The 18,593-nt window shown below is 33.5% G+C and overlaps 1 long non-coding RNA gene across 1 annotated transcript; it reads right to left on the bottom strand.

The window, feature by feature from the left end:
* Positions 1 to 1,197: 1,197 nt before the first annotated feature.
* LOC131178516 (uncharacterized) lies at positions 1,198 to 3,835 on the bottom strand. The gene is made up of 3 exons (XR_009147435.1): positions 3,569 to 3,835; positions 2,041 to 2,104; positions 1,198 to 1,421 (listed from the first exon to the last, which is right to left on the bottom strand). It is a non-coding gene; the product is annotated as an uncharacterized LOC131178516 (long non-coding RNA).
* Positions 3,836 to 18,593: the final 14,758 nt, after the last annotated feature.

Raw genomic sequence — 18,593 nt, 5'->3', positions numbered from 1 at the left:
CTAGGGTTCCCGGCTCGCTTAACTTGATCACATTTCTTTGCTATTATTTTTCCTTTGTTTTTCTTGTATTTTCTTTTCTTGTATTTCATTATTTTATGTCTTCTCACTCATATCGAAGTGTAGTTCTAGGCATCCTAGCTGTCCGGACAACACTGGTCACCGGAGCAGCAGAACGCACTACCGAACTTAGGGGTGTTACATCCTTTATGATATGCCTAAGTGTATAATGATAGATTCAAAAAGACTAAATAACACCATATATATAAAAAAGAAGTAGACAGAGGGTGCAATAGAAAGGTAAAGGAATTATCTTAGATACCTACACCCGGTAAATTTCGAGGACGAAATTTTTGTTAGAGGGGGAGAGTTGAATTAACCTCACTGTAGCAATTCCATACATTCTACTGTTTCGGTGACTGGTGTCGATCCGGACAGTTAGAATGTCTAAAAAAATATTTAGACTAAAGTGAGGAACCATAATTAACTCAAATATTAATAAGAAAAATTTAAGAAAAATTTTAGAAATAAAATACAACTAAGTTAAATGAGCCGGTGCCCTAGCGATGGGTAATTCAGTGGAAAGTTGCAGTCTTCGCAACTAGAAGCCCTAAACCAAGGGAAAAATTTATGAAATAATTTTTTAGACTCCAAAGAAGAGTCATTGAGGTTTCTATGGCATTAGAATGCCAAGAAAAGGCTTAGAAAGTTTTTTTGATCGGTACAGACGATTTTGGCTCAATAAGCCAAACGGAGGGCATTTTGGTCATTTCGTGTCACACCTTACCCCTCCGTAAGGCATAACATGATCCCGTAGAATACTTAATGAACTACCGAACTTCACCTACCGATAACTCATTAAGTACCCTACAAGGGATTTTAAAACAATTTTCTTACATTTTGGAAGTGGTGAGCATTTTGCTAGGAATTAAAAACCATTTATTCAAAGCTTAAGGACTAGTAAAAATTTTTGTGCATTTAAATTTTGCTGCAAATTTTATAAAAATTTTGACAGAGTTCCCTCTGTATTTTGAGAAACCAGTTCTTCAAATACCTGTAAAAAGCACTTCCAAACATATTTCACAACTCCCAACCACCAATAATTCACAATTCAACTCAAGTCAATCCATTTCAAAACAGTTTCACAATCCAAGTCAAATTTGTCAACTCAGTAGGTTCAATAATTCCATTCACAAAACATAAGGCAGAAAATCCATATGTACAAATATTAAATTTACAGAAGAAAATCTAAAATAATATTATTATAGTTTATTTACAACTGCTCAATTTACATTGATACTTATGACATTACAGTATTTACATCAAAATAACCATAAGGGTATAAAATAATACCCGTACAAAAAGGGATCAAAAAGATCTTGTCAATTCCGCAGCTCACTCTGCTGCTTTCTCCTTGCTTTTATCTCATGACAAGAAATTAAACTATCACGAGTATAAACATACTCATGGTGCACAATAAAGATTTAAAATGTGATACATAAATCATTTATTGATGAAACATAATTTGAATACTTCACAATCACATTTCACAAATATCAAGCTCATAACAACTCATTTGTCAAATAATATATTAAACAACAGTTTAGTCAAACAATTGCATAAACACAGTGTTGCCAAAGTCGTACACAACTTAAGCCATGACACAAAATTTCCGATCAATGCCGTGTTGTACACCACGACAAAGCAATCTCAACCCCATTAATCGAAACCAATGAGGCATCTGGCTAGCAAGCTAATATGTACTCATCCGATCAACAACCTCAACTGGCAAGCCAGAGAGGGATGAAATTAAACGATCTCAACCCCATACATGGAGGAGGAATAATAAGTACATGTCATGCTAAGTGTGAATCAAAAATTCATTTCAAACATTTCATTCAAATATTGCATACAAAAATCAATCCATTTCCAAAGTTACAATTTGATCGCAAGGTGGCAACACAAAAGTTCATAAATTCATAATGCGTAATAAATCAATTTTTCAAGGATAAAATGCTTAAATAGGGTTTATTGTGCACAAACCTCAAGCGAGTCGTCCCTTAGCCTCGACTCGTTTCCTCGGGTTCCTTCCCGATATTCTTTTCAACTGAAACACAAAATTTGACAATGTTTCAGTACTAGAACTTAACATAAATCCCAAATGAATTTTAACTTCGCATTTACCTATTTCTAACGTGTTAAATTCGACGTTCTCGAAATTTTGTGTTTCGGGTTACTATTCACTGTACTATTTAAGTCAAATAATTGACTTTCTAAGGATTAATAGGTATGGGAACTCCAACTTCACCCACATACCACATTTTGGTCACCAAACTTGTTGGTTTTGGTCATTTGTTTAAAGCTTAGGTCATTTTGGCAAAATTGCCAATTTTCGGTTTTGGTTCTCCGAAGTTGCACTGTTCCATTGGTCGATCTACTGTTGGAATTTGACAAAACTTCCTCCATAGAAAATGTTCCTTATTGTCTTAAGTGTATTCTCATTTTTGGATCACCTCAATCGGAGTTTTGTAGCTCAAGTTATGGCCAAAATAAGTTTACTGTTCACGTGCACTGTTCATACTGCAATTTAGGTGCTGGCAGATTTTTGGTCCAACTTTGGTCAGTAATTTGATCAAGTTAAGTTCATAATTTGGTCTAACTTTCTTCAGATGAAATGTTCTACTATGTCTTAGGTTTCCATCGATTCAAGAATCGCCTAAATCCGAGTTTTCTAGAGAGAGTTATAGCCATCCAAACATTGCTGCTCCACTGAAAATTCTGCAGAGTTTCAGTACAGTAATTTTAACTTTGCTCAATGATTTGAATGAGTTAATGGCCTAATTTGGGTTGGTGTTCTTCATGAAAGTTTTAGGTCTATATCATATCTAATTGCTGGTAAAATTTCAGGTCAATTTGACCTACCTAGCTCGAGTTATGACCAAATGAACAGTTACTGTTCATTTGGTCAGTTTGGTGCAGGGCAGCCTGCTATCAACTCACTTTGGTCAATTGTTTCACCAACTTTTGGTCAGTTTTTGGTCATGGTTCCTTAATGAAAGTTGTGCTCTTTTATGTCTATTTTCATCTCCAATTGGTGGCATATCCATTAGGCTTGTAAAATTTGAGTTTTGGTCCTTCAAAGTAGGTTTGGTCATGCTGCCAGCAGCATGACCATTGACCTACGAATTTAGCTAAATTTTCCACCATTCCCACACAACTTATTTGGTCATAATTGACCATTAATTCATGTCACAATAGGTTAAACATGCCATTTATGCATTTCTTCAAATTTTAGTTCACTAACCCTAACATTCAAACCCTAATCTCACTAATTCATTGTGTTTAACTACTTTCAAAGCCTTAAACCATAATAACTCAACTACTTAAGGTTCATATACTCATACACACCTTTAAGTCCATCAAATTCATACACACACATCAAAACCCTAGCTGGATGAATTTGTCTTTAATCCTCCCACCATTAATTTCTTTTCATTTTAAGTATATTCCTAGGTTAATTAAGCTATAAACATAACTAAATCAACTAACAATTCAAGTTTAGTTTACTAACCTTGTGTGCAGAATTTCTTCTCCCTTTTCTTCAAATTTTTCTTCTTTCTTTTCTTTGAATCCTCTTTCCTAGTTGTCCAAACAACATCTAGTTATGGTAGGACAATTGGCCATGGTTGGATTTTGGTTCTTCAAGCTCAAAAATGAGCTTTCATGGTGGTTTTGGTGTGGGAGAGAGAGAGTGACGTTTTTTTGAAGAAGAAGATTTGTGTTTTAATTTTTTTTTTCTTTTCTTTTCTTTATCTTATGGAAGACCACAATTCCCAATTTAATAATTCACTAAATTAATTTGTTTATGACATCATTCATGATGTCATCAACTTTGACTTTTCCATCTTCTTCCTCTTTTTTTTTTTTTTCTATTAGTTCTTTAATTTAATTCTCTATTCCGAAATTTTCTTTTCTTCGATTTTATTTGACAGTTAGATCAGGAGTCAGCTCTCGGGGTCAATTGACCAAATCGCCCCTCACCGGTTCATCCCGGTTTGCAAATAATCCAATATTTCTTCCGGCTCCCTGACCTAATTATTTGACTGGCTTAACAGTTCTTTTTCGTGATTTTCTCTTTTCCACTGTGTTCATAAGGGTCCTAAGGACCGCAGCGTCACTTTTTACGGTTCGAAATTTGAGTTTAAAATGACTTCAGCATCGTTCAGGAGGTCACTCATCGCTGTGACTCTCGGCTCGTTTAACCTCTTATGTTCTGTTTTTCTTATTTATAGTTAACTAATTAAACATTACTAATTATTTGTGTTTATGGCTTCTCACGTTGTCTTAAGTGTGGCCCTAATCCCATTAATTGTCCGGACCGACACCGGTCACCGGAACAGTGAAATATACCAGGCTATGCAAACGGGGGTGTTACATTTCGTCTTTAGAAATGATTTTTGGCCTACTTTTCCAATTAAGTAAATAATTATTATGACATAAAATATGAATAAATATTGTTAAAAATTGAATTGAAAATGAGTAGAAAAGAAAAGAAAAAGAAAATGAAAGAAATTGGGAATTATGACATCACATGATGTCATTAAAATGCCCCCACCCAATTACAATTTAGCAACACACTTAAATTCATTTAAAATGGGAAAAAGAAGTCAAATTAAAGAAACAAATTCTGCTTTCTTCTTCCTCATTCAGCCGAGACACTTCTTTCTCTACACACACTCCATTGTTGCTCCTCCTTCTTACTAGAATTCTCATACAAACACACCATAAAACCACTAGCTTACTTCACTAAAACTCATCCTCACACCTTAGAACACCTCTAGGTAGCAAAAAGAAGAGAAGAAATGGAAGATTTGGAAACTTGGAAGAGTCATCAATTGCGGTTAGTGCCTTATTTTTCTCTCTTACACCTTTATTTCTTGTTAGAACAACAAATTAAGTAATGAAATGAAAAAAAAAAATTGAAGCAAACTATACATGTTAGGGTTTCTTTAAATTTTGGTAGCCATGAACTTCCATGAGTATGATGGTTTTTGATGGACTTAAAATGATGTAGGGATGTCCCTTGATATATATAAGTGAGATAAAAACTTTAGTTGTATGTATAATGCAAGATTTGAGAAATTGAGAACTTAGGGTTTTGAGCAAAGTGAGGTTTTGCTCCTATAATGGTGTAGGAACATTTTAATGGTCAATTAGTGACCATTTGGTAAGTTTTAAACTTACTATGAAGTGAATTGAGTCATTGGATGTTGGAAAGGGGAGGCTACCTTGTGTGCTGCAGTCTGGACTCTTGGAGTCCAGTGTGTTTAGAGAGCCTTAACTGAACTTGTGTAGCTCAAATTGGTGCAAAGCCAATTGGAGGTAAAACTAGATACATAATGCCACAATTTTGATGAAGGAACCCTGCCCAGAAATCTAACCTAAGTGGCTTTAAAAATTACCCTAATCTGGGTGACCAACATGCTGTCCTTGGAAAATGACTAAATGAACAGTATTTGTTCAAATGGTCATAACTCAGTGTAGAAAAGTTTAATTAATCTGAAATTTTACTAGCAGAAATTTGAGTCATAGCCCTACAACTTTCATGAAGAACACAAATCCAAATTCTGACCATAACCTAGTCAAATTGCCAACTAAACTTAGGTCACCAAATCTAGCAGAACCAAATTGCCCAGAAATTCTGGGCACAGGTCAATCCGACCACTTATAGTAAAATAACCATAACTTGAGATACAAAACTCCAAATGGAGTGATTCAAAAAAAGAAATGTAACTAGACACAATAAGGAACAACTTTTATGAAGACAATTTTATCAAATTCCTACTACACAATTAACCAATGGAATAGTAAACTTAGGGTATAAAATCTGAAAATTTTAAATAACATAAGATAAGTTTTGGAATGGTAGTGGAAACCAATACCAACAAAAATAAAATGCAAAATATGGTATCTTGGAGACTTAGGTTCAATAAATTTATTATATATTAAAAAGTCAACCATTTGAGCGAATAGTAATGTGAATAGTAGTACAAAGACACAAAGTATAAGAACTTAATTGGTGGAGGAAATTAAGGTATGAAATTTGGAATCCATGAAATGTTTATGGATTACTTGGAATAGAAATAGTAATTTACCTAAATGACTTAATGAACATTTAAGTTATGTGAATATATAATTAAGATTTGTATTCCCTTTAGCAGTAGGTCTAATAAAACATGAGTGATACCACTTGAATATGAAATGAAATTAACCTAGATGGATTATTGAGACTTATACTCCTAACACCAATGGACTTCATAATATATTAGCAATACAACTTGAAGTATGAAATGCACTTTATATGAATAGATTGTTGAATGAATAAATGTGATAAAAGTGTCATTTGGGATTTAGGTTCCCATCAAGAGAGAAAGGAAAGATGTTTTGAATGTGAATAGTACATTAGATTAAATGAATGTGAGTTGTAATTAGTATGAATATTACGATGAATGCATAAATTACCTAGAAATGTGAATTTGAAAATTATGTTTCCATTATTAACAAAATTAGAATGCTATAGAAATAAAAACAAAAAATATAATGAAATGATGAAACATATAAACTCTTAATGGTACTATGTGCCCATGTATTGCCTAAACACGTGTGTCAGATTGGATAGATTGACATGCTAATAGGGTATTTTTTAGCAGTACTACGAAAGGCTTTATGCCCGTATTCATGGCTTTATGCCCGCATTCATAGCTTTATGCCAACATTCATGGCTTTTATGCCCGATTATGTGTTATCATGGCTTTTTAGTCATACTGACTGCATACGTAGTTGACGTTCTGCGTTCCATGGTATGATGGCCTAAGGCATCACGGTGTCCAGTGCCAACGACCCGTTATCCAGTTTAGTCAGCCTCTCATAAGTTACTTGGGTAGTCTAATTTATTAAAATAAGTTACAAATATTAGTAATTAAAAATGCTAGAAAGCAAATAAATGAGTAAGAAGTTTTGAAATAAATTAGATTAGCTCCAAAAATTTATTTCTTAGAAGGGTCTGAAGTAAATTAGATTAGTTCTAAAAATTTTAAATATTACGAAATGATTGTAAATAACTTAGAAAGTATCAAAGAAGTGATAAAAAGACTAGTAGAACAATTATAACTTAAATAACATTACAAATGTGATTTACATAAGAATATAAGTATAAGTTTAAATTTTAGATTATTCATATCTGGTACATTATTAATGCAAATTTCTGGACTGAGCACCTCCAAAGAAGAATATGGCAGGATAGAGAATAGTTAATATTAGAAACTAAATTAATTATAGATCTAAATTATTCGAATTATGGTTTATTTCTACCTTTATTTATATATTATTTTCTTGCTATATTATTGCACCACTAAGTAGCAATGCTTAGCGCGATGGATTGTTTCCTTCGCATAGGTACTGAAGATAAAAACCCAGTGGACATTAAACTGGGGTTTTTGGAGTCCAGATTTGCGGAAGTGTCAGAAGTGTACAAGGTTGTCACCTCCTCAACAATGCATGTAGATAGGGCTCATATTACACATGTTATGTATTTTGTTCATTCTAAACATATTGTAAATTATTTGTATATCCTGTAGTTGCCAAACTTATGTAATTAGTTGGGAAATCATGTAAATTAATGAAAATGTAGATTATGAAAAGGTAATTAATAGGAATATGATGTAAACCAATAAATTAGCTTTTTCATATGTAATTAATTTATATATCATGTAAATTATGAAATTATGTAATTATTTTATAAATTATGTAATTTGAGGACGAATGAGATGGTATGGGTTTGAAGACAGAATTGAAATATATAGATGATGCATGAAATGATGAGATGATTATGAGAATTATTGATGAGATTTTTATTGTAAAATATTACTGAAATTTTCAAACAGGTGAATAGTGAAATATGCCAAACGGTATTAAAATAGGGGAAACTTCATCAGTTTCTCCTTAGATAAGTAATTATATTTTAAAATATAATGAGAATAAATTATTAAAGGAATAAAATAAGATAAGTTAGGGTGCTCCGGCATTGAATGTAGCACGCCTTGCTCGGCTACACTGTAGTCGAGTGAGGGGTGTTACAAAGCCTTTCCAATTAATTAGAAAATCAGATTTTGCCTTTAGAGATGTTATAGATGCATACAGGACACTAGAAAATGATTTCTAGTTTTCTTAATTCAAGAAATACCACATGTCACCTTCTGATTTGCTCTTAGTTTATTGACCCACTCACATTGTGCCACGTGTCAAACTTAGATTTAATCTTGACTTTGATCATCTTACATGATTAAAAGACAAATGGCAAGCTTATGTGTAGTGCCATGTGTCACCTTCTCATGGTGTCACATGTCACCCTGTGAAATGACCAAAATACCCTTATCTCTTAATTTTGAGTTCTCAACCCAAAATAATTATTTCTCTTCTTCTAATCAATTTATATCAAATATAAATTAATTAATTAATCTCTATTAATTAATTTCTCATAATTAAATTCATATTTAAATACTTTAAATATAAATTTAACTTATATTATACATCGAATAACCTAGATTTGGTTTCAAGCCATGCTAGGACTTTGTAATCTAATTGCAAACCAAACTTATTTAATTAATCAATTAAACTCTTTAACTAATTAATTAAATCACATTTAACTTGGTGATTGCTTGTGTATGTGTGTGACTCACTAGGCTCATCACTAATTGGCAATGAGATATGATATCAACTCTTAATATCATCATAACTCTTTCTTACCATAAATGATTTCTCTAAATCATTTTAGGCACCCTATAAACTATGGTTAACACCTAGCATAGCATGCCATAGCCACCCAACTAGTAATAAGGTTTACCTTAAATGAACCTATAATCATATGTTACCATGCACTAGGATCTCTTTATTATAAAATCCCAATTCGAGCTGGAGTCATGGTTTATGTCAAACCCCATTTGCTATGAATATTATGTTCTCTTTTAATTTCAGTTCTTCATTAAAAAGATTTTCTCATCAGAAACTCTTTTCTGATTAAATCTATCTGTCCTGGCCAAGAGCTTGAAACATCAAGAACAATTAAATGAACATAAGATTTTATCCCTATTTACGTAGGGCAACAGATTCCATCTTGATCAACACCTACCTCCATATATAACTGTTAAGAGCCAACACATGCCCATATACCCATACACAGTACAAGTATGAATACAGTATCAAACTCAAACCACTTATATACATGATAACTGTGCTATCTTAGGTCTAAAGATTATATGCACTAATATGATTTATGATAATGCATTGACAAGAGTAAACTCTATGTGCTTTTCATAAATGTCACTGGTTCGGCCTACTTATCATGCATAAGTGTCTATCATGTTTATTATATGGCATGAGACTCACTATTGCATCTTATTTATATCTTATATAAATACATTAGGAATAAACATGAATATAATCTTTCTAGATAAGTCATGTCCTGTGTGATGTATCCTCGATTGTGAACCAATTTATGATACTTTGTGCTAGAAATACTGTCACTTATATTCTTAACAACTTAATAATAGAATTTCTAACAAAATATCAATGGACTTTTTCTATTACACATAAATATATTATGTAAACGAAAAAGTGAAAATGCCTTTTAATTAATAAAACATGTATAAGATACATACTAAATGATATGCTATAGGGCATACTACTAACATAGTTAACCTGAATGGCATGACCAAAAATTTATAATGGCCATATCGAGTTCTGAAAGCAGTTTTTGGGATACTCTGCTCTTGTACCTTCAGTTGATAATAACCCGATCTCAAATCAATTTTGGAGAACACAGCTGCACCATTTAGTTGATCAAACAGGTCATCAATGCAGGGCAATGGGTATCTATTCTTTATTGTCACCTTATTCAACTGCCGGTAGTCAACACATAAGCGGAAAGTGCCATCTTTCTTTTTAACAAACAACATTGGCACTCCCCAAGGTAACACACTAGGGCGAATGAAGACCTTATCAAGCAACTCTTACAACTGTATTTTCAATTCTTTTAGTTCTACTGGTGCCATTCTATATGGTGTTATAGAGATTGGATCCACACCAGGCATAACATCAATCTCAAACTGCACTTCTCTTTTTGGAGGGAATCTTGGCAGCTCATCCGGAAACACATCCGAAAAGTCACATACGGTACGAATGTCCCTTATTGCTGGACTTCCCACTCGGGTGTCTACCATATGTGCCAAGTATGTTTCACACCCCTTTCTGATCATTTTTCTGGTCAGTGCAGCCGAAATGATGTTTGACGGCAATAGTTGCCTCTTCCTGTGTATTATCATATTACTGTACCGAGGGAGACCAAAAGTGACTGTCTTCAATCTACAGTCAATCATGGCATGATGCCTGACTAACCATTCTATGCCCAAGATAATATCATAATTTCTGAAGGGCATTTCAATCAGATCAGACAGAAAAGTATGTTCTTGGATCACCAAAGGACAATGTCTATACATTCTATTTACCCTGACTTCTTTTCCAAGCAGACTCGTTACTAGCACCTCAAAATCCATTTTCACACATGGAACATCAAGACAATCAGTGATGCTAGCACTCACATAAGAGTGAGTAGAACCCAGATCAAATAACACAAGTATATCTTAATTAAAGGTGGAGAAAGTACTAGCAACTATGTTTGAAGTCTTAGCCTCTTCTCGTTGTCTCATTGTATACACTCAAGCTAGAGCTTGCTCAGGCTGATTTACTGTGCTTTGACTTCCTGGGCTACTACCCCTACCTCTGCCTCTGCCTTTGTTAGCTGGCTATGAACCCCTCAGTGTAGAGGCTTGGGCGGATCCCTCTGATGTGACAGATGGTCCAGAGCAGCATGGACTGGTATAATCTTTTGCAAAATGTCTGATCCCTCCACAGTTAAAACATGCACCTATAGCTTTGAAGCATACCCTACCATGTGTTCTGCCACAAGTCTCACATTGACGTACTGATAATGCGCCTTTGGGTGTTTGCTAGGTCTGCTGACTAGATTGGGGTGGTCTCTGGCCAGAAAATCTACCTCTACCAGATTTACGGGAGCTGGATCCCTTAAAATTCTTTCTCTTCGTAGAATAGCTTTCAGGTGCTTGATCAGTGGCCTTTTCAGTCTTTTTTTTCTCTTATGTACCCTTCTTAACTGATCCTTCCTTTTCAATTCTTTCTAAGTCCAAAGCCTGTGAGATCAGCTCAGAGAAATTCTGATGTCGGAACCCACAACTTGCATTCTCAGATTATGCCTTAACCTGGCCTCAAACTGTTTACACCGATCTCTGGGGGTAAAAACTAAGCTTCCAGCATAATGGCTCAACCAAGAGAAGTCTCTCTCATACTCTACTATGGTTCTGTCCCCTTGCTTCTGAAGGAGTGGAAGCATGAAAATTAGTAGTTTAGAACATTGAATTTAAAAATTTTCTTCTAGGGTCTCATGCATCATTCAAGATTCATTATTTATCTAATTGATTTCAATGTTAAACAGCATATTAAAATACTTTTAATATGCTTTTGGATCTACATTTGTCATTTTAATATGCTTTTGGATCTACATTTGTCATTTAAGATTTTAGAATTAACAGATTAATTCATTAGAACCCTAGATTAATTGAAGAACATGTGCACTAACCTTTTGATGCACTGTTGATGTGTTTGGTACCTTTGGGAAGTACCTAGGACACCAGATGTTATCCCTCTAGCTTGTCCACACTAAGATCACCAATGGCAGCCCCTTGAACAACTTCTCAAGCCTTTCCAATCAATTAGAAATTGAGGTTTTGCTCTTAGAGAGATTACAGATGTATATAGGACACTAGAAACGATTTCTAGCAATTTTAACTCAAGAGAATGTTGACAATTCTCTTTGAATTGATGAGAGATGAAGAAGAAGAGAGAAACAGGACAAAGAGGTGGTGGCAGCTTTGTGATAAAAATCAGAATACTTCTTTTGTTCTTTCATCATTTCCCTTATATAGCTAGGTCACCACTTAAAACCCTTGCCACATGTCATTTTCTGATTGCATCATATTTTAACTTGACCCAATCACATTATGCCAAGTGTCAAAGCTAGATTTAATCTTGACTTTCATCATCTTACATAATTGGAAGACAAATGCCAAGCTTAAGTGTAGTGCCATGTGTCACCATCTCATGGTGCCACATGTCACTCTGTGAAATGACCAAATTACCCTTGTGTCTTAATTTTGAGTTCTCAACCCAAAATAATTATTTCTCTTCTTCTAATCAATTTATATCAAATATAAATTAATTAATTAATCTCTATTAATTAATTTCTCATAATTAAATTTATATTTAAACACTTTAAATATAAATTTAACTTATACTATACATCCAATAACCTAGATTTGGTTTCAAGCGATGCTAGAGACTTTGTAATCTAATTGCAAACCAAACCTATTTAATTAATCAATTAAACTCTTTAATTAATTAATTAAATCACATTTAACTTGGTGATTACTTGTGTATGTGTGTGACTCACTAGACTCATCACTAATTGGCAATGAGATATGTTATCAACTCTTAATATCATCAGAACTCTTTCTTACCATAAATGATTTCTCTAAATTATTTTAGGCACCTCATAGACTATGGTTAACACCTAGCATAGCTTGCCATAGCTACCCAATTAGTGATAAGTTTTATGTTAAATGAACCTATAATCATATGTTACCATGCACTAGAATCTCTCTGTTACAAAATCCCAATTCAAGTTGGAGTCATGGTTTATGTCAAACCCCATTTGCTATGAATGTTATGTTCTCTTTTAATTCCAGTTCTTCATTAAAAAGACTTTCTCATCAGAAACTCTTTTCTGATTAAATCTATCTGTCATGGCCAGGAACTTGAAACATCAAGAACAATTAAATGAACATAGGATTTTATCCCTATTTACTTAGGGTAACAGATTCTATCTTGATCAACACCTATCTCCATATATAACTTGTAGGAGCCAACACATGCCCATATACCCATACACAGTACGAATATGAAAGCAGTATCAAACTCAAACCACCTACATACAAGATAATTGTGCTATCTCAGGTCTAAAGATTATATGCACTGATATGATTTATGACAATACATTGACAAGAGTAAACTCCATGTGCTTGTCATAAGTGTCACTGGTGTGACCTACTTATCATGTATAAGTGCCTATCATGTTTGTCATATGGCATGAGACTCACCATTCCATCTTATTTATATCTCATATAAATAACTTGGGAACAAACATGAATACAATCTTTCTGGATAAGTCATGTCCTTATTGTGAAGTATCCTCGATTGTGAACCTATTTATGATACTTTGTGCTAGAAATACTGTCACTCATATTCTTAACAACTTAAGAATATAATTTCTAACAAAATATCAATGGACCTTTTCTATTACACATAAATATATTATGTAAATAAAAAAGTGAAAATTCCTTTTATTAATAATATATGTACAAGATACATGCTAAATGATATGCTCTAGGGCATACTACTAACAGCTTTAAACTCAGAAATTCTTGTAGCTTCATGTCTACATAAGTGTCAGGGACCCATTTCTGCCTGAATCAGAAAATCTGCCTAGGTGAGGACTGGTGGCTCTACCAGGCTGTGAGGGATGGTCTTCCACCATTCATAGGCATCCCCTTGCAGAAATGATATAGAATACTCAAACTTCAGCTCTTCTGCACACTGTAATTTTAGGAAAACTCTTTCCATTCTCTCTAACCACTGTTCTGCTTCCAGTGGATCCATGGTTCCTTTAAATTCTGTAGCCCCAAATTTCATTAGCTTTTCATACTATTTTACTAGGGCTATGGTTGTGTTACAGGGGTTTGTGTCTGTGCTGGTGTTGGCAAATTCCCAGCCATTTGCTGAAACAATGCAGCCATTTGTTGTGCAAACTAAGCAGGAAACTACAGTACTTGAGGAGGAGCTAGAGTGGCTAACCCACTCACATTCTGGAGTGCTGGTGCTTCCCTTTGTGCCTCAGCCTCGACAGATTGTTCAACAGAATAATCTCCCTCTTCCATTATGATTTCAATTATTTTCTACTTCCTGATAACAAATACAAGAAGGTTGACTTCCATTAGTGCATATTCATTATGTAAATATGTCATATGTATCAATTCAGGACACTTGAGCAGTTGTACTTATCAAAGAAATAATCACAATCATAATCAAAACTCATTTCAAAACCATGCTCTGATACCACTAAAACATGTCACACCTTATCCCCTTCGCAAGGCATAACATGATCCCATAGTATACTTAATGAATTACGCAACTTCGCCTACCGATAACCTATTAAATACACCACAAGGGATTTTATAACAATTTTATCTCATTTAAAGGTGGTGAGCACTTTTAATAGGTATTAAAAACTTTTAATTTCATTTTAAAGACTAGGTAAAAATTTTGATAACTTTTATTTTTTCACAAATTTTGTAAAAATTTCAGCAAGTGCCATTTGTAATTGAGAAAAACCAAAATTTTAAACCTGTAAAAAGCACTTCCAATAAATCACTTCACAAATCTCAACCTCCAATGCAACTCAAATCCACATAATCAACCCAATCAACACAAATGCATTTCAAAATTCTCAATTCACAATATGTTCAAAACAATTGAATAAACTCATCAACATTGCATTCAATAAAGCTCATTTACATTCACAAGTTTAATTTATAGATATAAAATCTAAAAATAATATTATTACAATTTACTGTACAACTGCTCAATTTTACATTAATACATATGACACTATGATATTTACATCAAAATAACTACAAGGGTATAAATAAATACCCATACAAAAAGGTCAATGTAGTCCTCTCAATAGCAGCTCACTTTGTTGCTTTCTCCTTGCCCTTATCTGCGATAGCAAAATAAGCTATCACTGAGTATAATTTACTCAATGGTGCACAATAAAATTAAAAAAGCTGAACATAAACCATTTATTGCCAAATCATAATTTAAGCATTACACAATCACATTTCACAATTTTCAAATCACATTTATAACATAATTTTGTCAAATAATTTAATAAACACAGTGTTACCAATCCATACACAACTTAAGTCATGACACAAAATTTCTGATCAATGCTGTGTTGTACACCATGACAAAGCAATCTACAATCTCACTAATCGAAATAAGTAAGGGAGGTGGCTAGTTAGCTAATGAGTACTCATCCAATCTTGACCTCAATTGGTAAGCCAGAGAGGGAGGAAAATAATCGATCTCAACCCCATAAAATGGAGGAGGAATAATATGGCACTATCATGCTAAGTGTGAATCCGAAATCAATTTTAAACAATTTGTTTAAGTATTGCATATAAAATCCAATCAATTTCCAAAGTCACATTTTCATTCACAAAGTGGCAACACAAAAGTTCTTAAACTCATAATTAACACAGAAATTTCATAATGCATACTAAATCAAATTTTCAATAACAAAATGCTTAAATAAGGTTTATTGTGCACAAACCTGATTTGAGTCACCTCTAGGCCTTGACTCAATGTTCCTTATCCTTTCTTGGATCTTTTTCAACTGAACACACAATTTACAGTGTTTCAGTATCATATCTCATAATTAATCCAATAAATAAATTCACACCTACTTAATTCTACCCCTACTTTGCTTAAAATAATGTTCTTTGAAGTTTGCATTTCGGGGTTACTATTTATGATACTATTCAAGTCAAAATATTGACTTTCTCATGCTTAATAGGTATGTGAATTCCAATTACACCCACATACTGAAGCAGCGGAAGCATGAAAAACACAAGTTTATATCATTGAATTCAAAAATTTTCACCTAGGGTCACATGCATCATGCAAGATTTATTTTTATCTATTTGATTTCAATGATAAACAACATATTAAAACTCTTTTAATATGTTTTTGGATTTGTATTTGCCATTTAAGATTTTAGGATTAATCAGATTAATTTTAGAACCCTAGATTAGTTCAATGACAAGTGCACTAACCTCTTGATGTACTGCAGTGTGTTTGGCACCTTTGGGATGCGTCTTTAGGACACCAGATGTTGTCCCTCTAGCTTGTCCACACTAAGATCACCTATGGCAGCCCTTGAACAGCTTCTAAAGCTTTTTCTATGAATTAGAAAATCAAGTTTTGCCTTTTTAGAGATTACAGATGTAAATAGGACACTATAAACGATTTCTAGTATTTTTAATTCAAGAGATTGTTGGGAAATCTCTTTGAATTGATGAGAGATGAAGAAGATGAAAGGGAGAGGTGCTTTGGGACGGCACCAATGAAACAAATAGCAGCTACGTATTTTTCTTTTCATCCTTTCCCTTATATAGCTAGGTCACCACTTAAAACTCCTGCCACATGTCACCTTCTGATTGGCTCTAGATTTAATTGACCCAATCACATTGTGCCAAGTGTTAAACCTATATTTAATCATAACTTTAATCATCTTACATGATTAAAAAACATATGACAAGCTTATGTGTAGTGCCATGTGTCACCATCTCATGGTGCCACATGTCACCCTGTGAAATGATCAAAATACCCCTATGTCTTAATTTTGAGTTTTCAACCCAAAATAATTATTTCTCTTCTTCTAATCAATTTATATCAAATATAAATTAATTAACTAATCTCTATTAATTAATTTCTCATTAATTAAATTCATATTTAAACACTTTAAATATATATTTAACTTATACTATACATCCAATAACCTAGATTTGGTTTCAAGCCATGCTAGGGGCTTTGCAATCTAATTGCAAACCAAACCTATTTAATTAATCAATTAAACTCTTTAATTAATTAATTAAATCACATTTAATTTGTTGATTACTTGTGTATGTGTGTGACTTACTAGGCTCATCACTAATTGGCAATGAGACATGATATCAACTCTTAATATCATCAGAACTCTTTCTTACCATAAATGATTTCTCTAAATCATTTTATGCACCTCATAGACCATGGTTAACACCTAGCATAGCATGCCATAGCCACCCAATCAGTAATAACGTTTACCTTAAATGAACCTATAATCATATGTTACCATGCACTAGAATCTCTCTATTACAAAATCTCAATTCGAGCTGGAGTCATGTTTTATGTCAAATCCCATTTGCTATGAATATTATGTTTTCTTTTAATTCCAGTTCTTGATTAAAAAGATTTTCTCATCAGAAACTCTTTTCTGATTAAATCTATCTGTCCTGGCCAGAAACTTGAAACATCAAGAATAATTAAATGAACATAGGATTTTATTCCTATTTATTTAGAGGAACAGATTCTATCTTGATGAACACCTACCTCTATATATAACTAGTAGAAGCCAACACATGCCCATATACCCATACATAGTACAAATATGAAAGCAGTATCAAACTCAAATTGTGACAACCCTTACTCGTCTACAGTATAGCCGAGCAAGATATGCCACACAGTGTGCTGGAGCACCAATTCACATTTCCATTACAACTTACCCTTTTTAAACTCATTTATCTACAATTTTGATTAATCTGAATTTTTTCGCAAATTTTATAGAAAATCCGGCAGAGTGCCGGCTATAAATTAGAAAAACAGTTCTTCTAAACCTGTTTAAAAGACACTTCCAATATAATTTTCAAATCCAAAACTCCAATATACACACATCTCAACTCAATCTCAAAATCTCAACACTATTTTCAGAATTTTTCTATTCACATCATCACTTGAAGCACATTCATGAATATTTCTCATCATTTCATTTTTCAACATAATATATAGAAAATTTCAATAACATGAAATTTCGTATTTTTACATTATCACATAAGTTCAAGAGTTTGTAATTACAATCAAAACTAATACAAAATGCAAAATACAAAATGCCACCCAAAGTCCTAATGTCCTACCAAGTGCACTGCAGATGTGAGGTGACTCTGGACTCAGTATGCAGCTCTAAAAGTTCACCTGGTCTGATGTCTCCTGGGCTCCCCAGCTATGTCTCTAGTACCTGCGTGTGGCAAAAGCGACGCGCTAAGCAATTCTGCTTAGTGGTGACAATATAAAATAAAATAACTAAAATAAAGTAAATATGCAAAATGTATGTTTACATCTTTGGTAGACTTAATTTCTGATATTTATTGTAGTATTATTCGATTAAAATTTGGTAAGATTTATTATCATTGCCTGAGTAACCCATACTAGTCCACTAGACTGGATAAACGGGTAAATTGATACTGGGTACCAAGTACCTTAGACCATCACACCATCAGTCACATTGTGTCTCCCGGTGTGCAACAGAACAGCTAATAAGCTGTAATAATTATCAGGGATAAAACCCAAGTATAATAACTCAATCAACATAGCCAAAGGATATTTTATCACAGAATGGCACATGAGGCCATAAAACACAGAATGGCATGAAGCCATTTGCAGTACTGCTAACAGAACCCTATTGGCATGCAAATCTATCCAAACCAATCTTGCTAGGTGTACTAGGGCATGTTACACTCTTAAATTATACAATT

This window comes from Hevea brasiliensis, chromosome 3 (genome assembly GCF_030052815.1).
Source record: "Hevea brasiliensis isolate MT/VB/25A 57/8 chromosome 3, ASM3005281v1, whole genome shotgun sequence".
NCBI classification, from domain to species: Eukaryota; Viridiplantae; Streptophyta; class Magnoliopsida; order Malpighiales; family Euphorbiaceae; genus Hevea; species Hevea brasiliensis.
This window is presented reverse-complemented; position numbering and strand designations above follow the sequence as displayed.